General features: G+C 46.0%; 1 long non-coding RNA gene across 2 annotated transcripts; it reads left to right on the top strand.

The window, feature by feature from the left end:
• The first annotated feature begins 16,807 nt into the window (after positions 1-16,807).
• On the top strand, positions 16,808-22,588 carry LOC123001016 (uncharacterized). 2 transcript variants are annotated; one of them, XR_008958862.1, is made up of 4 exons: positions 16,808-16,885; positions 19,013-19,110; positions 19,787-19,914; positions 21,193-21,725. It is a non-coding gene; the product is annotated as an uncharacterized LOC123001016 (long non-coding RNA). The 2 variants fall into 2 exon arrangements; XR_006409454.3 differs by having other exon boundaries at positions 19,787-22,588.
• Positions 22,589-24,066: the final 1,478 nt, after the last annotated feature.

Below are 24,066 nucleotides of genomic sequence, written 5' to 3'. Positions count from 1 at the left end.
GTTTTCTGGAAGGAAACTGACCTGAGGGCTTGGTAGAGGCTGGAGAGGATAAGGAGAGACTCTGGTATTCCAGGTGGAAAAATCAGAGTGGGCAAAAGTGTGTGTGTTGGGGGGGGGGGGTGTCAGGGAAGACCAGGGAGAGGGTGGCATAGGGTCCCTGGAGAATATCAAATCCACTTCTTTCACTTTCTTGGTCAGGAAATGAGCTACAGAAGGGGAGGGATGTGCCTCTGGACAGAGTGAGGTCATGACTGATTCCAAGCATCCGTTTCTGGGTTCTGAAGAGAGATGTCAAACTGAGTTGCAGGGGCCCTCCCTTGCTGGTCTCATAGGGGTCTTGGTGAGTTGGGGCTGAGACTTAGTGGTGTTGTCTGCTTTCAGGCCAATGGGAGGATCTGGGGCTGGACCTTATGTTCCTGTCTAGAGGCCCCAAACAAACCCAGGTAATGCCTGTGCCTGACCTACCAGGGCAGGTCCCAGTGCCAGACATTGGACTCCCAGAGAAGATCTCCAGCACGGGGTCACATGCACCGGATGGGCTTCCAACAGCCATGCCAGAGAAAGCTCCAGCAATCTGACCTAGAGAAGATCACATCTGGACTCGAAATACTGAGAAACTATCCCAACACTTGTACTAGATGGATCTGGATAGGCTTCCATTGCAAACCTAGAACAGCCCGAGTAGATTCCTCTATCTTGATCCAGGACCCCAGTGAAGATCCCAACATCCAAGTTGAGAACACCCAGAGAGGGTCCCAAAACCCACACTCTGAACACTGAGAGAAAATTCCAACACCTGGACCAGATAACACCGGGACGCCTCCAGCTCAGACCCAGATCCAGAACACCCTGACTGGATCCCTACAACCTGATCCCAGAGCTGGTTCTGAGATGGAACAGACTCTCCCAGCCCCCCCCCCCCCCGCCCCCATCCATCCTCCGTTGAGCTCCTCCTGGGAGATCTCCCAAGTTGCAAGGCTTTTTCCAGGGAAATGGGTGATCATGCCTCAGGATGCCCCGGGTAGGGGAAGGGGGTTGGAAGGCAGGCCCGAGCCTTTTGCGGGAAGGGGTGGGGATTCAGCCTGCGGGGTGGGCTCAGTCAGTTGCCCGCGGGTAGGTGGGGTGGGAGCGGAGTGCGGGCTGTGTGTGCGGCGGCACCCTCTAGTTGGGGCGGAAACCGGGAGCCCTGGAGGCCCTGCGGCTCCCGCGCCGCGCGCCCCCAAACCGCCCTCGGGGCGCGGGCGCGGGGCCAGGAAATCGGGCGCCGGCCCTTAAAGCGGGCCCAAGTCGAGAGGGGGCGGGGTGGCCGCTGGCACCGCGGCCGCCGAGCAACGTGACGGCGCGCCCCGGCCTCGGGTCCCCACCCGGACAAGGCGGCCTCTGTGCAGCTGATCCCCGCTCTCGGCTGCAAATCCCTTCCGGCTGACGGCCCGCGCCGGCTGGGCCAGGCGGCGTGGGAACCGGCAGTGGGGCTGGGGGCGAGGTGGGGAGCCTTTGGGCGGGAGGCCCCCCTAAGGGAGCGTCTGCTCCCCGAAAGGGTTATTTCACCCCCGCCCAAGCTAGCAAGGGCTACCCGAGGCTGAGAGAGGTTGAGTCACTAGACCCAAGTGGCACAGCCCATTCCGTGGTCAAAGCCAGGCTTCCACACGAGGCCCCACGATAAACTATGTATGTGTTGTTGAGGGTAAGTGGCATTATGATTCCCGTTTGTAAGGGAGGGAACTGAGGCTCAAAGCTTTGAAGCCACCTGGCCGAGGTTCTAAGACGGGCTGGGACTGGAGCCCACCTCTGCCGACTTGGACCTGAGGCAGGGTGTCCGTGGGGTCACCCTGCTGGATCCACCTGGCCCCAGACAGCCCTGGAATATCCAGGGGAAGGCTCGGGCAAGGATGTGAGTCACCGGGCACATCTGGTCAAGGAGTTGTGTTTCTGGGTTCCTGGGTACGGTGGACCCAGCGAAGGTGAGGAGTTAATCTCTTGGAGGACAGTTGTGGGGCTGGAGGTGGGGATGCAGCGAGGGAGATAAGTGTGAGGGTGCAGGTGTCAGATGGGATGGAGAGAAGTGTGGGGGAGAAATGAACCAGGGGAGTGGTGCTGGGTGCCCCTCTGCTCTGCCTGTAACAGCAGGGGACAAAGCTGGAATCTCAAAGCTAGAGAAAGGGTCATGGAGGGGGTGGTGCTCCAGAGCCAGCCTCACCCTGGCCTCTGGGAACAGGGTGGGGATTGTCCAGTGAATTCTTTGGAATGAAAAAGTGGCGCCTTCTCAGTGCTGAGGGAGCCTGGCTGGCTCCTGGGTTTTGTCTAGCTCCTTCCCGCCTCCCAAGATTGGGGCAGCTCAGGTTTTTTTCTCCCCTTTCTTGACCTATGTTTGACCTAGACAGGCAGTGGGGGCTAGTGGGGGGCTGGTTAACAGGGGCCTGGGTGGGTGGTGGTGTCTGTTGAGTGTGCACGTAAGCCTCTGGGTGTGAATGTGGCTGTGTCTGTGCATAGGAGGAGTATCTGAAAACGCCTTATTTGTGTGTGCCTTGGCGAATGGGTCTACGTGCCTGGCGGGGTGGGCGCAGTGTGTCTGCACGTGTCGTTTGGGTCTGGGCACCTTTGCTTCATCTGGATCTGTGTTATCTCTCTGGCCTGTAGTTTATGGGTGTATTGATATCTGTGAGTCTTTGTGTGTGTCTGGGTCTCTGCCTGCTTCCTGCCCCAACAGAGCCCTGAATGCCACTTTGCTGCCTGAGTGTGCAGAGGAATGTGGGGGGCACGGGGAGAGGGGAGCACATGTGCTGGGCTGCAGGCCTGCTGGTCGTGGAAAACTACTGAGGCCTGGGGGGCGGGGGTGTGGGCAGGCCAAGCCGGCCTGGAGCCAGGCTCTGCAGCTTTTGCCCTCCTCGACTCCTCCCACCCCTTTCTCTGCCAGGCTGGGGACCTGCTGAGATGGGTCCTCCATCAAGTGGAGAGCACAGCCTCCCTCCCTCCGCTCCCCAGATGGCTAGACAGGCCTCTGCCCCTCGCTGGGCCTCAGCATCCCTGGGGGAAAGAGAGGGGGTGGGATTATAGGTTCTTTGAAGTCCTTCCCAGTCCTGACATTCTCTCCATTCTGTGAATGTTCAAGGGATTCAAAGAGAGCAATTTCACCTCCATTTCAGGGATCAGGAGAACGTAGAGCCAGGGCTGCTAGAGCAAGGCGGGCTTCTAAAGATGATCTGGTTCTATCCCCCCATTTCATGGGTGGGAAAACTGGGGCCCAGAGCGAGACCTTCCAGCAGGGCAAGGACCCAGTTTCCAGATCTCCTGCTTCCCAGTCCCTGGCCTTTCCATCACGGCTGCTTTCGAGGGCAGCCTGCTCTGCATGGAAGAAGAGCCATTTATGATAGTCTTGGAGGAGGGGTTGAGCCAACAGGCACCGGGCGGCAAGAAGGCGTGGGTTAAGGTCTGAAAGTGGGCAGTTGAGGCATAGAGTCAGGAGGGCTGCGAGGGCACAGTGGGTGATAGGACTGAAAAGGTATCTGAGCTCTGCAGCAGGGTCCTCAGCGGCTGAGTAGAAGGGTGTGGATTCCATCCTATAGGTGTTTCTGGCACAAAGGCAAGTTGGCAGTGGAGCGGAGTGGTTAAGGGCGGATGCTCTGCGGTCAGATCAGATTATCTGTATTCAAGTCCTAGTTCCAAGACTTTACTAACTAGGGTTAACTATATAACCAAGAGGGGGTTACTTAAATTCTCGATGTCTCACTTTTCTCATCTTTGAAAGGGAGAAAACAATAGTACTTCCCTCACATGGTTGTTGTGAGGAATCCATGAATGAGTGAGAATACAGGCAAAGCCCTGAAGGCCTGACATGCAGGAGGGCTGCATAAGAGTCCTGAGGACGTGCCCTATATTTTAGTCTAGGCTGGAAGGAGAGAGTGAAGGCAAGGGGACCAGTGGGGAGTGTGTGGGTATCATGCGGATGAGAGCTATGGTCTGTGATGACATCCCCTGGGTGGATAAGGGAAGGGGGTAGAGTGCTCAGAAGGCCTGGGGTGTTGTGGGCAGGTGGGCAGAACTTTCCCACTGAAGTGGTTGTGGGATGTGAGTGGGAGGCAGAGGTTGAGAATGGCTTCACCAGTCATGGGAGAGGTGCTAGGGTCTGTGTTGGGGTTTGGAGAGGAGGGATGGACTTGAGAAATACTTGTGAGATGACTGACCAGGACCTGGAGACAAGTTGTGGTGGCAGGCGAGAGGAGAGGGCGAAGTCTGGGCTGAGCACTTGTGGGCGGACAACAGAGTGGGGACTGGTGAGTTGCGGGAGGGGCTGGGGAAGCGAAGGGGCTCAGCCCAGTGTGCTGAGTATGGGGTGGGCCCCTCCTGGACTTGTTATCAGGCCTGGAGCTCAGGAGCCAGGCCTGGGCTGTCGATGGGAGTGGGAGCCATTTGATAGGCCCATGGTCAACAAGGCGAGCTAGAGATAGAGGGGAGCCAGGAGCCCCTTCTGAGAAGCAGAGCCTTGGAGAAGCCGCAGCCAGAGGACTGGGCAACCCCAGCCAGCCATGGTCAGAGGGGGTGAGGGAAGAGTGTGCTTCAGGGAGAGGGCACAACCATGAGAGCCCCTTGCTGGGGAACTGGGAGGGATCTGAAGAGAGAGTTAGAGCTAGAGAGAATGTGCAGGGCCTTGGCTTTTGGCAATGAGGAGGCCACCAGTGATTTTTGTAGAGTCCAGACTGGAGAACAGGGAACAAAACCCAAGCTGCGAGGAGGCAGAGGATTGATTAGTGGGATTAGGGGAATGGAGACAGAGGTGGGAGGGGGTCGCAACTGCCCAGAAGCTTGGCTGAGGAGAAGAGGGAACAACAGGTGGCCGCCAGATGGGAAGGTTCTGAGCCTCTCGGTGAAGGGGGGATAGGAGTTATCCTCCTTACTTTTCAGGTGGAGAAACTGAGGCTTAAGAGGGTTCCAGGGCTTGTGCAAAGTAACGAGAAAGTAACGTGGAGGACAGCCTGGGATCTCTGACTCTTAATGTGGTAATTTGTTAAAAGGGCGCTTGAAATAGCATACCACACAAATACACACACACACGCATCGTTTTCTGATCACGGAAGTAAAACATGCTTGTTGGCTACATCTGGAAGCACGCACACACACACAAGTGCAAGAGAAAAACTTAAACACCACCTAGAACCCCACCACCCGGAGAGAAGCATTTTGACCATTGTGCGTTACGACCTTCCACGTTCTTCTCTGCTGATATACATAAATGCATCCTGGGATCAGGTAGCCGCAGTTTTATAAATCCCTTGTCTCCTCAGCAATATGCTTTTCCGTAGTAAGATGTATCTCTTGAGAATTTTTTCTCTGTCCACAGTGTACTGAGGGAGACAAGATTCACGGAGGGGACCCTACAGCCAGCAATCAAGAGTAGATTGACGAGGCAGTGTCTTTTCTCGGTGTGCGGGGGCCATGGCTGGAATACTGGATAGGGAGTCCAGAGGGCTGGCTCACTGGGTCCTGGATCGGCCATGGGTTCGCTGTGTAGCCTATTTGTCCTTTCTGGGCCTCAGAATCCTGGAATCCCAAAGAGTTATAAATGGATCTCTAAGGCCAGCTGCCGACACTGTAAGATGGAGGAGGGACAGCCGTAGAAAATGAAACTGCTGTTACCATCATACTTCTGCAGGTCCTTAAACTCCTTTGAGCCTCAGTTTCTTCATCTGAAAAATGGGGATCATGTTTACCCACCCTGGCTGTAAGGACTCTGGTGAGAATTGAATTAGAGTAACGATTACAATGCCTAAGAATAACTGACACTTGGACGATGTTTTGCTGTTTATCCACATTATTTCACTGATCATTCCAGGGACCCAATGAAATAGGTACTATTTTTGTACCCCGTTTGGTTCAGATGAGGAAGCCATGGCTTGGAGAGGTGAGGTTACTTGTTCAAGGTCATAGGAAGTAACTGGTAGAGTTGAGATTCAAGCACAGGTCTCTCTGTTACCAAAGCCGGGGTGTTTGTACTGTACTGTGATGACTTGGGGTGTGCGGGCCTGACTGAGAAGGAACACTGGCCCGGTGCACCTGTGCTTTAGCCATGCTTGACCCAGGCACCGCCATCCGTGGGGAGTGATCGCCCCCTGGTGTTCCAAGTGTGACATGTCCCGACGGAGGAGAACTAGCGATCTGCCTGTCTCAAAAGAGAAGTAGGGTGGGAGGAGCTCCAAATAACCCCAACTCACCCTTTCAGAGTTTGGGGGTTCAGGGAGAGTTAATGCATATCTCATCCAACAGTTCAGTAGATGAAAAGTTGTGCCTCAGACAGCATTGGGTAGAATCTTTGTAGAAAGAGGTTGTATTTTGGTGGTGGCACTTACCACACTTCCAGTTTTGACATCCTGAGAAAAGAGGGCTCTGCAGGCCATCCAGGCTGTGGTCCCAGCTGGCCTGCCACTTCGGCTATTGGACTAGCAAATATGTTGGTGCCCAGAGTGTCTATGGAGAACGAGGACACTGGAGTCTTTGGGAAGCTCCAGCAGTCTTGGGCAGACTTCTAGGTTTTAAAGCAGGGCCATGACTTCTGTGGCAGAGAAATACTATTTGAAAAACACTTCCTGGCCTTGGTAGAGACCAGATGCCCAACCATGTGACACCAAGAGACTATGTGGTCATAGCTGCCTATCACGAACGGGCATTATTGGATCACTATAGATGACTTGAGTCATAAGACTGGGTGAGCACAGCAGCAATGCATCGCATGATGAAAGTAGCCATTCAAGTCATGAATATGTTAAAAGAGCAGGTGTGGTAGACTCCTATGCCATCTACTAATGCAACTCACGCATCACCAGTGAGCATCACAAAGGGGTCCCTAGGACCAACGGACGGAGAGTGAGCAGATTTGGGCTTGGTTCACCAGTGGTTCAGTGTGGTTTGCTGGTGTTAGAACGGACCGTTCCTGATTGTAGACCCTATCAAGGATGGTCCTGAAAGACAGGAGTGAAGAGAAAGTTCCCCAGTGAGTAGAGCTCAAAGCATTCTACTTGGTCATGGAGTTTCTATAGAGGGAGAAATGACCCAAGATACCTACACACATTGATTCCTGGGCCATGATGAATGGCTCAGCCAATTGGTCAATGGCCAAGAAGGAACAAAGACTGGGAATCTTGGGGAAGAGTTACGTTTAGTGGATTTAGGGTACTGGGCACAAAGCATGCAGATCTGTTTCCTACATTAATGTCTAGAACAGAGCTTTCACTTAGGACACACACAAAAACCCCCCCACACATGCAATCTTAGCCTCTCTCCTTGGCCATCCTAGAACTTGACCAGTGAGTCCAAAGTTAATGGCCATAGTGGCATGGATAATAATTCCGCATGGGCTCAACGACACTGGCTCCCTGTCACTAAGGATGACTTAATGCTTGACCGTCTAGCATCAGAGAATGATGCAGAGCCCGTGATATGGTACTGTTCCTCGGAGAGACCTGCCTGCTACTTACTGGCAGGTTGACCACATTGGATGCCTTACATCTTGGAGGAGGCAGCATTTTCTTCTTGCTAGAATTGATAATTTGATAGATTTTCATTCTCTGACCGCAGCACCGTTATCTGAAGTCTTACAGAGTGCCTGTCCATTGTCATGGCGTATCTCGCATATTGCCTCAAGCCAAGGGACCCATTTTATGGTAAAGAACATTAGAAAGTGAACTGATCGCTACATGAGTGACTGGTTAATATAACCCTAGAAGCAGCCTGCCTGATGTAACGGGAACAACTAAGTGTGAGCTCAGCTAAAGCACCAGCTTGGGGACAGTACCTTACAAGTGTGTGTGTGTGCTTTTCATTTGTTCTATTCTTTTATGCTTGGAAAGCCTATCATATTCTAGAAGTTAGATAACCGTCTACCTACATTCTTTTGACAAATGGTTATTATATTATTTTCATTGGATTTGAATCCATGATTTTGACATATGGTATGAAATGTGAGTCTTAAAACCACATTTTTTTATTTTTATTTTTTAAAGATTTTATTTCAGAAAGAGAGAGAGAGTGCAAGCATGAGTCGGGTAGGGGTAGGTCAGAGGGAGAAACAGATTGTCTACTGAGCAGAGAGCCCCATGCGGGGCTTGATCCCAGGCCCATGGCTTAACTGACTGAGCCACCCAGGCGCCCCAGATTATTTTATCTTTTGTGGACTTACACGTTTTAATGCCTGATGGGGCATCCCCCACACACCCATACGCAAGTGGAAGGGTTTGGAAGATTACCCCTTAAATGCATGGTCCTGAAACTCTCTACGTCCTAGTCCCTACTCTGGAGTTCGCAACAAGCAAAGTGAGCACAGAGTGGACCCTGGGGTATGTGTTTAAGGCCACAGGTTTTCTGAGTCCTCTGGGGAGTGGCAATAACGTATAGGAGTTCTTTGCGGAAATGGGGAAGAAAAAGTGATGAATGGCAGAGGAGAAGGCATCCCCTTCTTCACACTCTGGTGTGGACACTGAAGATTTCTTGACTCCAGCTTACTAATGCTGGCAACTTCTTCAAAGAGAGAGAACACACCGGCCCCTTGTCATATGCTGTCGTTGGAGGGACTGATCCTGCTGGCAGTCTTGGAAGGTGGGTGATGCCTGTAAGTTTAGCTGAAAGATGAACGCCAGCCTCAACTTACACCTGAAAGGCCAGAAAGCAAAGGAGCAGTCATTATTTACCACTGACTGTCCAGAACAAAACCTTGCATGATTTTCACCTTCTGCTGGCTTGCCACTGCGTAGGAGTCCCCAGCTCACACACAGACTGCAGTCCATTTAAGAGGAGCGTATCTTAGAGAAGAGGGGCAAAGCTGGACCGTTACAACAGGTGGGTGCTCTCCAGGCTAAGCGGCAATGAAAAAGAGAACCATGACAAAAGACCAACAAGACCTCCCAAGTGATGCAAGTAAACCTCAAAAAAGACTCCAAAACTGCAGGACATGTTTCTGAATTTAGAGACTTGGTAGATTGGTTTAAAAGTATGGTTGGAGCTGAGAAGTGAAATACCATTGTGATTGTTAAAAAAAATCTTATAATCCACAGTAAAAATACAAAAGAAATAGAAATCTTGAGTGGGGGGAAAAAGTAGCTGACTCATGATAGATCTAGGAGGCTGAGCATGTTAATAATAGGAATTATAGAGGGTAAAAAAGGAAAATAGATGGAGAAGTAATAATTAAACATGAGTAGAAAAATGCAGCTTTGTCTAGTTGAATGTAGGCTAAATTTACCATTGAAAAACCCACACTCATTCCAGTTCCTTGGCGTACATGTGACAAACACACATGAGTATATATAATTAAAAGAAAAAAAAAAAAAGAAAGGTGAGCATTCAGATCGAAAGAGCTCAAATAATCCCAGGTATGATTTTTTTTTTTAAAAAGCAAAAAGTCACACTTCCATGGAACTTTCTAAACTTCAAGGGTAAAGAGAAAAACCTTATAAGCTTCTCTTATAAACAGAATAGGTTACCTATGGAGGGAAAGAGAGAATCTGACTAACGTTGGCTATTTCATTGATAACAACAAAGGATAAAAGATACCGAGCAATATCGACAGAAGGGAAACAGGTTGTGTGATTCAATAATCCTAAATCCAGAAAGGACACAGTTCATCCTATGGCACAAAAGAAAAACATACGAAGATACAGAGAAACTACCACACATGGACTCCACCTGAGAAAAATATTTTATCAAATTGAAAATGGAATTAGTGGGGCGCTGGGTGGCTCAGGGCGTGATCCCGGCGTTCTGGGATCGAGCCCCACATCAGGCTCCTCCGCTGGGAGCCTGCTTCTTCCTCTCCCACTCCCCCTGCTTGTGTTCCCTCTCTCGCTGGCTGTCTCTATCTCTGTCGAATAAATAAATAAATAAATAAATAAATAAATAAATAAATCTTAAAAAAAAAAGAAAATGGAATTAGAATAGAGATTCTCAAGATTAGAGAAGCTGGATTGTGCAGAAGATGGGGGTGAGCAACAAATCTGACAACACATTAATGAAAATTAATGGGAATCTATAAAATTATTTGCAAAGTTTTCTTGGAACAGAAAAGACATGTGATTAGGCAAATCCTAATCATAGACTGTATTCTTAGAAATCCTCTTGCTACTTTGTGATTCTGTTCACAATTAGATAAGAATGGGTATAAAGTGTATGTGACCAGATAGGAGGAGGAATGTGGGATAGCAAGACCTGCAAGGAGGACAGACGTCTTTGGAGGGCACCTGGCTGGCTCGGGTGGAAGAGCATGAGACTCTTGATCTTGGGGTCGTAAGTTCAAACCCCACACAGGGTGTAGAGATTACTAAAATAAATAAATAAACGTTAAAAAAAAAGCAGCAAATGTCTTTGTATAAAAGTCATATCTAGAACAACCAGATGGAAGATAAAGCAATAGAGGACTTCACCAACTGGGTGAAACAGGAACAGATAACAACACCCAATCCAACAAGAGTATACGGATTCTTCTCAAGCGCACGTGGGCGTGTTTTCCAGGACAGATCATATGGTTGGGCCACAAATCGAGTCTCAGTGGATTTTAAAAAGTAGCTATCATAAAAAGTATCTTCTCTGACCATGACAGGATGAAATGAGAAAACTGGGAAATTCACAGCTTTGTGGAAATTAAACAACACACACTAAAGGAACCCATGGATCAAAAGAAATCACAGGGAAAATGAGACAATAGAGACAAACAAAAACACAACATAACAAAGCTTACGGGATGCAGCAAAGGCAGGGCGAGGGTGTACTGTATAGCATATAGATGCTTACATTTAAAAATAAGATAGACCTCGGGGCTCCTGGGGGCTCAGTCGTTTAAGCACCTGCCTTCAGCTCGGGTCATGATCCCGGGGTCCTGAGATTGAGCCTGCTTCTCCCTCTCCCTCTGTGCCTTCCGCCTTGCTTGTACTCTTTCTCTGTCTCTCAAATAAATAAACAAAAATCATGGGGCACCTGGGTGGCACAGCGGTTGGGCGTCTGCCTTCGGCTCAGGGCGTGATCCTGGCGTTCTGGGATCGAGCCCCACATCAGGCTCTTCCGCTATGAGCCTGCTTCTTCCTCTCCCACTCCCCCTGCTTGTGTTCCCTCTCTCGCTGGCTGTCTCTATCTCTGTCGAATAAATAAATAATCTTTAAAAAAAATAAACAAAAATCTTAAAAAAAAAAGGCAAGAAAGATCTTAATTTTACAATTTAAGGAACTAGAAAAAAGAATAAACTAAACCCATATAGCTAGCCCAAGGAATAATAAAGATTAGAGTGGAGATAAACAAAATAGGGGACAGAAAAATGACAGAGGAAAAGAAATGAAACCAAAGTTGGTTCTTTGAAAAGATCGACAAAACTGACAGAATTTTTGCTGGGTGGACTAAGAAGAAAAGGGAGAAACTCAAAGGACTAAAATGAGAAGTGAAAGTGGGGACTTTGCCACTGATTCTACAGAAACAAAAAAGATTGTAAAAAGGAGAGAGAAAAAAATGCAGTGTAACACTGATACCTGGAAATGTTTGTATGAACAATTTAATCCTGACAAGTTAACTGATCTGAGATTATCCGTGTCAATATTTAGTATAAAATGTTTATGTATGTAACCAAGCTTGGGAATTCTACCAAAAGAGGCGTGCCTCCAGGCATTAGAAATATACCTAAAATTGAGGTGCCTGCAAATGTGACTGGTTTTCTTTTTCGGTTTTGTTTTGGTTTTTTGCTACAACTGGAACTAAAAAAAATTTTCTCTTAACTTTCAGTTTTGATTCAGTTTTGGACTTAAATTTCAGGGAAGTTGGAACAGGGTTGCGGCAATAACACGAAGAATCGATTGTTAACACTTTGACCTTTCTTTATACACATGCATAATTTTTCTGAATTTTCAAGAGGAAGTTGTAGACACAATGCCCCTTTACTCCTAAATATTTCCATGTGTCTATCCCCCGGGCAAGAGCATTCTCTTAACAACCTCATTATAATGATCAAACCAGGAAATTCACACTGACACAATACTATTTCCTCATTTATAGGCCTTATTCAGATTTTGCCAATCATTCCGATGGAGTCCTTTTAGAGCAGAAGAAAATCTTTGATCAGACATTGGTTCCGGTTTTCTCTTTAGTTTCCCTTAACAGGAAGAGGTCCTCAGCCTTTTTTCATGACATTGAACTTTTTGAAGGTACAAGTGTAATAACACCTGTTACATCTGCTGTAACAAATTATCACAGACTTGGTGCCTCAGAACAACACGGATTTATCATCGCCAGGGGTGAGAAGTCCATAGTGGGCCTCATGGAACTAAGATCAGGGTGTTAGCAGGACTGTATTCTGTCCGGAGACCCTAGAAGATAATCATTTCCTTGCCTTTTCTAGCTTCTAGAAGTGGCCTGCATTCATTCAAGGCTTCATTCCTCCATTTTCAGAGCCAGCAGTGTTGACTGAGACCTTCTTATGATGTCAGAACCATCTAGCTGGTCCTCGCTTCCTGCCTGCTTCTACTTACAAGGATTCTTGTGAATTCGTTCAGTCCCCCTGGATAATCCAGGATAATCTCTGTATCTCAAAGTCAGCTGTTTAGCAACCTTAATTCCCTTTGCCATGTATTCTAACATAGTCACGTGTCCTGGGGCTTAGGGTTGGACGTCATCTGCCTCCCACAACAGGCCAGCTATTTTCAAGGATGCCCCTTCCTGTTTCGAGAATGTCCCTTGGTTTGTCTGATGGTTCCCCATGATTGGATTAAGCTTTGGCACTTTTGGAAGAAATACCCTGGGTATATTTTAGTCAGTCAGTCTGGTATCTGGAAACCTCGATGAGCACTTGTATTGGTTTTAGTCTCTTGATTATTGTGAATTTTCTGTGTTTGCTCGTATCACTTGCAGGTAGTTACAGTGCATTTTTTCTCTTCACGCTTCAACACTTATTTTTCTCATTGTATTGACCGGGACCTCCAGTACTGTGTTAAGCAGTAACTGGGATAGCAGGCATCCTTTCCTTATTCTTGGTCTTACTGGATGCATCTAATATCCTGTGCTAAGTACAATATTCGCTCTAGGTTTTTATTTATAGATTTCATCAAATTAAGACTAACTTTCTCAGAGATCTTTTCATTAAAAGGTATTGAACTTTGTAGGGTTTATCCCCTCCCCTCTGAAATACATGTGTCTTACCAAGGCATTCAGAGTTCTTGTCAGTTTTTCTCATTAGGTGCTATGAACATGGTATCACCAAAGAGATACTCCGTGGGATGGTCAATCAGTCCAGGACCCTTTGTTTTTTGTTTTTAAAAATTTATTTATTTATTTATTGAAGAGAGAGAGAGAGACAGAGCACGAGCCAGGGGAGAGGCAAAGGGAGAAACAGACTCCCTGCTGAGCAGGGAGCCCGATGACAAAGGGCTCAATCCTGGGACCCCAGGATCATGACCTGAGCTGAAGGCAGAGGCTTAACAAACTGAGCTGCCCAGGTGTCCCTAGTCCAGGACCCTTTCAATGTGATTGTAATGCAGAACAGAAGAATCAATATAGCCCCAGGGAAATGTGAATATGCAAGCATTCTCCATTTTTTTAAAAAAAGATTTTATTTATTTGACAGAGATAAAGACAGCCAGCGAGAGAGGGAACACAGCAGGGGAGTGGGAGAGGAAGAAGCAGGCTCCTAGCGGAGGAGCCTGATGTGGGGCTTGATCCCTGAACGCTGGGATTACGCCCTGAGCCGAAGGCAGATGCTTAACGACTGAGCCACCCAGGCGCCCCTTGATTTTTTTTTTTTTAAGGTTTTATTTATTTGACAGAGAGAGAGCAAGCCAGAGAGCACAAGCAGGGGGGCAGGCACAGAGGGAGAGGGAGAAGCAGGCTCCCTGCTGAGCAGGGATTCCCAACTCAGGGCTCAACCTCAGTACCCTGGGATCATAGATCTGAGCCGAAGGCAGACGCTTAACTAACTGAGCCATCCAGGCACCCCTAGATTCTTGAAAAAATATGCTATCTCCAAATCTAGCCCAAGGTGGGTGTTCTTCTATACTCCTGAGCCACTATATGCTTACTCATATCTTGGGAATTATTGCAAGAGTTAAATTTAAATGAGACACAAATACTAAAACTTTGTTTAAATCAGAAATCTGGTAGTGTCATTTTAACTTTCTACCTCTATACATGTAAGAGAAGAGAAAAATGCCAATGATCCCCTTCTGAATTAACCAAAAAAAGGTCACAAATATTTATATCTTCCAGAAAATAGAGATGCCAACAATTATTAAGGAAGACACTCAATCAGTAAACGTCTTTTAGAGATTGTGAATTATCCTCATAGGACATACCAGCAATCTGAGAAGATTTATTTTTCAAGATTTTATTTATTTATTTATTTATAAATTTTATTTATTTATTTGAGAGAGCAAGCACAGGAAAGAGAGAGCAACAAGTGGGGAAGGGGCAGAGGGAGAAGCAGACTCCTTGCTGAGCAGGGAGTCTGAAGCGGGGCTCCATCCCAGAACCCCGGGACCATGACCTGAGCTGAAGGCCGACGTTTAACTCACTGGGCCACCCAGGCGCCCCAGCCCCAATGTTTTAAAGGGCTGTCTTGTTAGAGGGACACCTGACTGGCTCAGTCGGAGGGGCATGGGACTCTTGATCTCGGGGTCATGAGTTCAAGCTCCACGTTGGGTATAGAGATGACTTAAATAAATATTAAAAAGATGAAGGGCTATCTTGTTAGAAGTAACATTTACAGGAACAATTGTATGATACAGAAAAGTGTGTGTTTATCTGCAGCTGTGAGGAGGAAAGAAACAGTTTCTCTTCTTCCCTAGCTAAGAGTTCTTTCCCCAGCAGTTAGAAACACCCACAGTTTGAAGGCTTAAGCACTGAAATTCCATTACTTGGCAATGAAAAAATAAAATCCAAACATCAGAGACACAAAACTTACCTCATGGGATGGAAAAAGCCATATTAATAAATGGAATGTGTGACATGTAATGATTGGCATCTATTAAGTTGATCTACATAAAATTGCTATTTTGTATGTAAAAACGGTCAAAGATCAGCAATTTCATAAGGTCCAACCTAATATACCTCGGGGTACAACTGATGAATTACTTGTCCATCTATCCTATTGCATTGTGAGCCCTCGTAAGGCTGGAACTATATCTTTTTTTTTTTTTTAAAGATTTTATTTATTTATTCGACAGAGATAGAGACAGCCAGCAAGAGAGGGAACACAAGCAGGGGGAGTGGGAGAGGGAGAAGCAGGCTCCCAGCGGAGGAGCCTGATGTGGGGCTCGATCCCAGAACGCCGGGATCACGCCCTGAGCCGAAGGCAGACGCTTAACCGCTGTGCCACCCAGGCGCCCCGGGAACTATATCTTGTTTATCTTTTAAACACCTAGCAAATCTGGCCCATACTAGGTGATGAATACATGTTAGATTTTGGTTCTTTGCTTCTTTCCTTCAACAAATGAATCTGTTGAGGACATCCTTGCTGTGTTGCCATTTATTTCTAAAGTCAAATTGGTTTTCCAGTAAACATGCAAACACAGCCTTTCAGATTCTCTTCTTTGACTCTCTTCCCAGAGTGATCCATTGGCAGAGGTTCAATTGCTACTTTCCAGTCCTGAATCACCATAAAAAAATTGCTATCCATTTAAGAAACAGGTGTTTGTTGTATTGCTTTACTAGAACTGAGCTCCTGGGAGTACTGCACTTCTAAATTATTAAACCCCTACTTTATTATTGATGCTCTCTCTTCTGATTCTGACACTCTCCAAATTGTAGGACCTAGTGAAGGCTGCTGTAGACTCTCTCTAGTACTCGGGAGTTGAGGGAGGGCAGGACTCCAGTTCAGAGAGGTGACCAAAGCCGGGAAAGTGCACTGTGCTTGGCTGGATTCGGGAGGGGCTTCTCCTCTGTGTTTTATCATGCGCTGGCTGGGTGACTTTGGGCAAGTGGGCTTATTTCCTCAGCCAATAAAAAATAATGGTCATGTCAATAAAAGCTCCTTGCATGTGAAAATGCTCTAACAAGTGAGAAATTTAGTAATACTAGCAGTAGGACAAAAAGGAATTCGATTTCCATTCAGACCAGACTTCTGCAGTAGATAAAGGAGTTTAAGAGGGAGTCTAAGGGTGCAAAACAATGAAACAGATGCATGCTGTCCCTTTGGCTTTAGCTTTGATGCTAACCATCCCAGCACCCATTTGCTTCTCCATCCTTCAGTTGCCCGTGGGCAAAATGGGGATGATAAGAGCCTTACAGTACAGCTGGGAAAATCTCCACTAGAGATTTGCGCCCTAATGCTATAAGGCATCTTAGTGTAAGCAAGGAATTAACGCCTTTACTAGGCATCTAGAAGGATCTTAGCTACGCGTCATCCTTGAGCGAATTGTGAAAAGAGTCACAAATCATTTTCTGAAAGGCTTAAAACTTTCGCGGAACTCTAGCTGAGAAAGGAGCATGTGAAGGGTCTTAGTGCTCCGGAAATGCAATAGAAACACGAGGTGATTATAATGAAGTTACTGGAATGCCAGTGATTGGGGCTGGGCAGGATGTTAAGTCCAGTTGCTGCGACAGGTTGACTGCTTGGGCCCTGGGGAGACAGTGCTCCCATGGTCCGGCTCTGGTGCCCGCGGGCCTTGACGGCGGGACCCACATCAAGTCCGGGGGGATGGGGGCCGGTCCACCTCTCGGCATCCCGTCTTCCCCTCGGCGGCTCCGACCTCCGCCAAGGCGGCCAGTCTTCCATCCGGGACCGCGGTAAGGACTACAACTCCCAGTTCGCCGCGCGGCTCCTGGGGGCGGGAGCTCGCCGGCCAATCCCCGAGGAGGAGTGAGTCAGGCCGGCAGGTGGCCCGGAGTGCGGCGGGCGCTTCGTGGAGCGGGTGCGGGGGTGCCAAGAAAATTTTCGGTAAGGAGTTGGGGGCATGGTATACGTGACTATATTCTCTAAAGCTATAAACCCTGTATAAATGTAAGATGATGTTATGATTGCTATTTTGAAGATGTTATTCCTTGATTTTCTTTTCTTTTTTTTTTTTTTTTAAAGATTTTATTTATTTATTTGACAGAGATAGAGACAGCCAGCGAGAGAGGGAACACAAGCAGGGGGAGTGGGAGAGGAAGAAGCAGGCTCATAGTGGAGGAGCCTGATGTGGGGCTCGATCCAGTAACGCCGGGATCACGCCCTGAGCCGAAGGCAGACGCTCAACCCCTGTGCCACCCAGGCGCCCCTCCTTGATTTTCTTTTGCTACCCTGAGGTGACAACTGGGGTCTTTGAGTCATTGTACAAATCACTGATATTTAACCATACGAGTGTTTCTCTTTTCTAGGAAGAATGGAAGTATATGCGTCTTGCTTAAAGGTAGCTTTGTAGGGATATGGTGCCTGAGAATTATGGGAACATGGTCTCTTTTGGTGAGAATTCATTTGCCTAATTAGGAGCTGTAAGAGTTCCTCTTCTTCTTCTTCTTCTTCTTCTTCTTCTTCTTCTTCTTCTTCTTCTTCTTCTTCTTCTTCTTCTTCTTCTTCTTTTAGATTTTACTTATTTGAGAGAGAGATTGAGCGAGAGAGAGAGAGCGCACAAGCCAGGGGGAGAGGCAGAGGGAGAAGCAGAGGGAGAAGTCGGGAGCCCCTTGCGGAGCTGGATTCCAGGACCCTGCGATCATGACAGGAGTCAAAGGCAGACACGTAAAGGACTGAGCCACCCAGGCGCCCAGGAACTGTAGGAGTTCTTACAAGTAGAACTCCAGGAGACTGGGCTAATCGGTGTTTTGGAGCAGTAGAAAGTGACACAAGAGAGGACATTCTGACCCTGTGTCTGACAGGGGAGTTTTAGTATCTCACAGTACTTGTCATTTGCCTTTCCTCTGCAGGCCTCACTAGAAAGGCAGAAAGAAAACCATCATCTAATAGGCAAATTATTTTTCACTCATCTGTTATCAAGACCCATCATTTTTCTCGAGCTGCCCTGACTTTATTAAAGTCATTTGTGCCCGGGAGCAGATGATTTCTATCGTGCTTGCTTTTCATAACAAGAATAGGTTAATGCTAGAATATTGTTTAAATTGGACTGGGGTCTTTTAAAAATTGGCTGCGGCACTTATTTAAATTGGGAAATGGTTTCCTTTTATAAGAGAATTATAAACAGTACCCTGATTGATGAATTGGCTGACGGTCCTTCCTGCCTGAGATATCCACCAGCTGAAGCGTGTAACACTAAATGGGAAGAATCAAATGTGCTTCTGAATAAAACCTTTTGGTGCTGGGAAGGCCAGTGCAGAGATCTCACTCGGAGGTCTGCGAGTTTCTTTAAGTGACTTCTTTGGAGGGCTTGCTTTGGGTAGCCTCTTGCCTCTCTTCACTGGGAGAATTGCAGGGTAGAAATTAATTTCGTCTGAAAGGTTGTTTCAAAGCTCTTTTCCTCACAGTACCTTTTCTTTTAGTTTAATGAGTTTGATTCAGTTTGGCTTTTTAAAAAATATTTTATTATTTATTTATTTGTGGGAGAGAGCAAGCCAGCAAGAGAAAGAGGGAGAGCGTGGGGGAGGGGCAAGGTGGGGTGCAGGGAAGGGCAGAGGGAGAAGGAGAAGCAGGCTCCCTGCTGAGCTTGACCCTGGGACTCTGGGATCATGACCTGAGCCGAAGGCAGATGCTTAACCCACTGAGCCCCCAGGCTCAACTTGTTCAGCGTGAACATTCTTGAGAGGTATTAATAAATATACTTTGATTGCTTGTATCTGGGTGGGCAAGCATTTGGGATTGCTCCAAAAACATAGTTTTATTTTTATTTATTTATTTGAAAGATTTTCTTTTTAAGTAATCTTTACACTCAACGTGGGGCTTGAACTCACAACCCCGAGATCAAGAGTCGCATGCTTTACTGACTGAGCCAGCCAGGTGCCCCCCAAAACGTGGTTTAAATGAGTTCCAGTTTGGCTTATTTGTTTTTGCTTTTATATTCAATCCTGTTGCCCTAGGGCTTCCTTAGGTTGGGTCAAGAACAACTTGTTGTTTGTTTGTTTGTTTTTCTCACAGATCTGAAGGATACCTCTCCAAATGATATCCATCCATCTTTCCATTCACCCAACAAACATTTATCGAATACCCCCTGTTTAATAGATTACTGTGAACAGGTAACTGTGCTAATGGAATTGCAGCTAGAGTTTTGTTTTTTTTTTTAATAAGATTTTTAAAATTTATTCGAGAGAGGGAGAGACAGAGCACAAGCAGGGGCAGAGAGGCAGAGGGAGAGGGAGAAGCAGACTCCCCACTAAGCCAGGAGCCGGACGTGGGGTTCGACACCAAGACCTGGAGATCACGACCCAAGCCAAAGGCATACACTCAACCATCTGAGCCACCCAGGCGCCCTTAGAATTCTTTATAGATGTTACAGAAACATACTTCTCAAATTGGGTGCGATTGAAACTTCAAAGATATGCAGCTGTGTGCCATGGTGCACCTTCCTGGGCAGAAAATATTTAGTTAAGAAAAACAGATTTAGTAAGGTAGATTTCAAACTTTGCACAAAATCCTGAGATTAAAATAAAGATTTTTATGAGAGTTTACTGTTTATAGAAAGGTTCCTTCATCTTTTCTCCAGAGTTCATCTCTTTGTAGGAGTACACGGACATGGACATTTTACAGCTATTTCAGTGGAGAACTTTGAGAAGCACTGAGTAGTGAGGTGGGGCTGGGGAGGTGGCGGAGGGGAGGGACAAAGAGAAAGAAAATGAGAGAGCGAGAGAGAGGGTTGATTTTCCAGATAATCTTGTTTTAACTTCTTACCCCCTTTCAATGTCACATTAACAGGCCTTCAGAACCTCAAACCTAATGCTACTCTTCAGTTGGAATGAGAGTAAACCTCATGGCTCTTGGATTCCCAGGATTCCTCGGAAGAGGAGATGTCAAACAAGACACACCAGTGAGGGCCAGTCAGGGTAATTCCAGGCAAGGAGTGAAGCCTCAAGACTTGAACTCCGTTTATACACATTCAAATGGAAACTAACAGGAATTACGTAATTTCTAGTTCTGTGATACAGGGATCTTAGGCTGCTTCTATAGTTAAAGTGTGATGAATTTAGTTTTAGGGTTTTTGTTTTGTGTCTTTTTTTTTCTTTTTTTAAGATTTTATGCACCTATTTGACAGAGTGAGAGAGCACAAGCAGGGGGAGCAGCAGAGGGAGAGGGAGAAGCAGTTTCCCTGCTGAGTAGGGAGCCCGATGTGGGGCTTGGTCCCAGGACCCTGAGATCATGAGTTGAGCCAAAGGCAGGTGCCCAACCAGCTGAGCCCCTCAGGTGCCCTTCGTTTTTTGTATCTTTTGATTGTTGTGCTGTCCTTATCCCATAACAATGGTCTGTAAGATAAGCAAATGATTTTCTATTTGAATGATATGCAAAATGCTTTTTTTTCCGCCTTAGAACTTTATAGGGAAACTTGGCCACATGCAAAGAAGATTGGGCCCCAGCCCTGGCTCCAAGTCCTTGGCCTCACTTCTGATAATCCATAGTATGAAGTATCTTCTCTGTGTTGGGGATGTGTCTAGCCTCCTGTCCCCCAGTCAGCTCCAGAAGTTGACTTTCTCTGGCTTCTGAAGTTTCTGTAAGAGGCATTTAGGGAAGCTGGTTGAGTGAGACTTGATGTGTGTGTTGCAGTAATAAAAAATGTTTATGTAGACAGTGTGATTTCAGATTTTTTTTTTTTTTTTTTTTGGCTGCTTAGAGGGGTAAGCAAGTTTGATAACCTCTGGTGTATTCAGTTGACTAAAGTTTGGAGGGATCTGTGTTATTCCATCTGTTTTTTTTAAGTTCTTGGCAGTCTGCGTATCTAAAAATTTCCCTTCCTTATGGTCTTGATTTAGAAAGCAAATATGTCTGAGAAAATGTGTTTAATAATAATTTCAGTTTTTACTTAGTTTTTACATAGCACTGCCTCACATCCTGCTGTTGGTGCTGGGGATATAATGGTGAGAAAAGCAACGTGATGCCTGCTTTCATAGAGCTTAGAGTTTTCTGGAGGAAGATAGACATTAATTGAAGATTTGCGTCAGAAAAAAAGTCCTAATGTCTACGGGAGAATATTTCATCCAAGACTAAGTAGTGCTCATTTGAATTGCTTCACGTGATCTTTTGTCTCAGCTCATCCCTGATCCTTGGGTCTAGCCCCAGAGCTCTGGGAAAGTTATATACAATGAGTCATAACTCTCGTCTTTCCGCAGATGTGGGAATCCCATTTTCAAAAGCTACATTATTCTCCAGGCTGGAACAACGAGGGGGAGAATGCTGAGTCTCGAGAGAAGTGACCTCCTTGAGGAAAATGCACCCAGGTGAGCATTTGGAGAACAAGCAGTGGAGAGAACGGACTAACATTTCCGATTTGTAAGATGTGGTAAGTTGGGCAGTTTTGCCAGTGGCCTTCTGTATGGATATTCAAATTAACTAAAACCTTGCAAAAGGCCTTGGGGTTTCTAATTATGATTTTCATCATGTAGCATGACTTAGGGGAATGGTGTAAATGTTTGCTTCTTGGATATTTTAGAGCAAAATTTTGATGAACTAGGAATAGAGCTCTGAAGCAGAGTGCTACTTAAAAGCATAGGCTCTGGGGCCAGACTCCTGGATTTGAACCTTAGCACTACTGATAAACTCTGTGATCCCAGGCAAGTTGCTTAACTCCTCCGTGCTTTAGTTCATTTATAGAATGAAGACAACAGTGGCATCTATATGCCATAGGGTTATTGTAAGAATTAAATGTTACCCATTTTACTGATTTTTTTTTTGCATGCACATTTTTTCCCATGTTTTAGACCTTTGAAAATGGAATATTTCTTTTTTTTTAATTTTTATTTTTTTAAGATTTTATTTATTTGGGGGGGGGAGAGAGAGAGAGAGAATGAGTGGTGGGGAGGGGAAGAGGGAGAGAAAGAGGGAGAAGCAGACTCCCCACTGAGCAGGGAGCCTGATGCGGGCTCAATCCCAGGCCCCTGAGATCATGACCCGAGCCCAAGGCAGATACTTAAATGACTGAGCCACCTAGGCACCCCAAAAATGGAATATTTCTTGAAGTTGATGACAGACAACTTACAGTCTTTGTTGGCTAGGTGGCAGTAGGGATAAAATCATTATCTGTGTGTTTGCAAATATTAAAAACTTAAACATCAAAACTCACAGAAGGGAGTCAGGGGGTTGGAAGATGATCTTGGAGATAATAGTGGGTGGCCATTTTAACTCCCAGGAAGAAAATGGTTGAGAGGAGGGGTAGGAAGATGATAAATGGAATGTACTCCGCAGCGTTCCTGCAGGGGGAGCCACAGCAACCCAGCACCAAATGGCTTTTAGTTCCTAAAAGACGTGCTGTATCCTAATCCTCATAATTGAAGAGAAGGCAGTACATTGTAAATTGTCTGTAAATGTGTGAATGGACAACTCCGAGTCAAAACGTAATTCGTAAGAGTCAGACTCTGAATATAAAGAAGTTTTAGGACTACTTTTACGTATTTATTTTACTTATTCACTTCACCCACTTATTTCCTTTTAATGTAGGCACAGCAGGAATATATACTAAAAATCTAAGAAAGCTCTTTCAATACTTAGTCAATAAAAATTCAATGTGATGAGAAACCATTGTGTCATAGTTTAAATGGCAGGGTTTTTTCTCTCTTAGCGGTGCAGAAAATAATGTTGCATCTTAAAATTCATGATGTCTTAGAGTTGATGAAATGCAGCAATATAAATAGAGCACTTAGAAGTGTTGGTACATAGTAAATACTACATAAATGAGCTATCATCATTACTGCATGATGATTTATTTTTGTTTTATTTAAATTCAAGTTAGTTACCATATAGTGTATTATTGCTTTCAGGGTAGAATTTACTGATTCATCCGTTGCATATAACACCCAGTGCTCATCACATCAAGTGCCCTCCTTAATGCCCATCCCCCACTTATCCCATCCCCCCACCCACCTCCCCTCTTACTGCATTTTAGTTCTGTTTCTGGAGGACAGGGAAGAGAGCTCCTATTTTGGGGGGGGGGCAGTCAGCTAAGTACAGATATGCCTGCTATAATGCCACATACTGACAAATCTCACACTGTGTAAGATCAGGCACCGAAAATGACAATTTATGTGGGAAAAATTATGTATGGACCAGTGCGACATCTGCGTAATAACAACACCCTTGCCCTGTGTGAGTCTCAGGAGAGCCAGTTTGTGTTACAAGAACATGCTTTGGAGTAGGACAGACTGAACCTTTACGTTTCCTCCTGGTAACCTTGCCAAGCAGGTGCTATTCATATTTTAGAGGTAAGAAAGTGAGTTGAGGATCAGAAACTTGCTTTGGGTCACATGGTTGTAAATGATGATGATGGAAGGAATCAAATCTAGGTCCTCCTGGCTCCAGAGCCCATACCTCTTGCACGTGTATCCCAAAGCCCACTTCAGCCAGATTCCCTTCCTTGCATCGTTTCTCCCATCCCAGAATAGTGATACCCTTTGCTGGATGAACTCTTAGCCACGTCTGCTTCTGGGTAGGTTTTGGAATGTGGGAAGTAAGTGGAAGCAAAAGACAGTTGATTTTTCCTTTAAGTATTTTCTTAAGTTGCTTGCTAAGATTGGCTCTCAAATTTCTGTCTGTAGTTAGCAACTGGGTTTCCTGAGATTGTAAGGTCAGCGTCTGTCTCTGGGTGAAAAAGTGCCATGAGACCGACTATAATTCAGAGTGTTAGTGTTTTGAAAGAGCTTTCAAAACTTGGCTGTCATTTTTAGATGAACTGTCGCCAGATGGCAGCAAAATGCCTTGAGCATGAGATCTGAGCGATGTAACGTGTCTGATTGTTTTTACCATTCATTTACAGAAACAGCGAGTCTAAACAAAATTATCGCATACTATATGTAAATGTTATTTTCAGAGAAAGCTTTTCAAATAAATGAACTCTTGTAGTGATTTATGTACCGAGGGCAGACTCTATGGCAAGCATTTTGCTAAATATTGTATTTACACGTATTGTTTTATTTTATAATTACAATATCATAATCTCTATTTTATTGACGTGCATTCTGACGCTTTGGTTTTATATATTATTTTTGTATCGG

This window comes from Ursus arctos, unplaced genomic scaffold (assembly GCF_023065955.2).
Source record: "Ursus arctos isolate Adak ecotype North America unplaced genomic scaffold, UrsArc2.0 scaffold_12, whole genome shotgun sequence".
Lineage (NCBI taxonomy): Eukaryota > Metazoa > Chordata > Mammalia > Carnivora > Ursidae > Ursus > Ursus arctos.
This window is presented reverse-complemented; position numbering and strand designations above follow the sequence as displayed.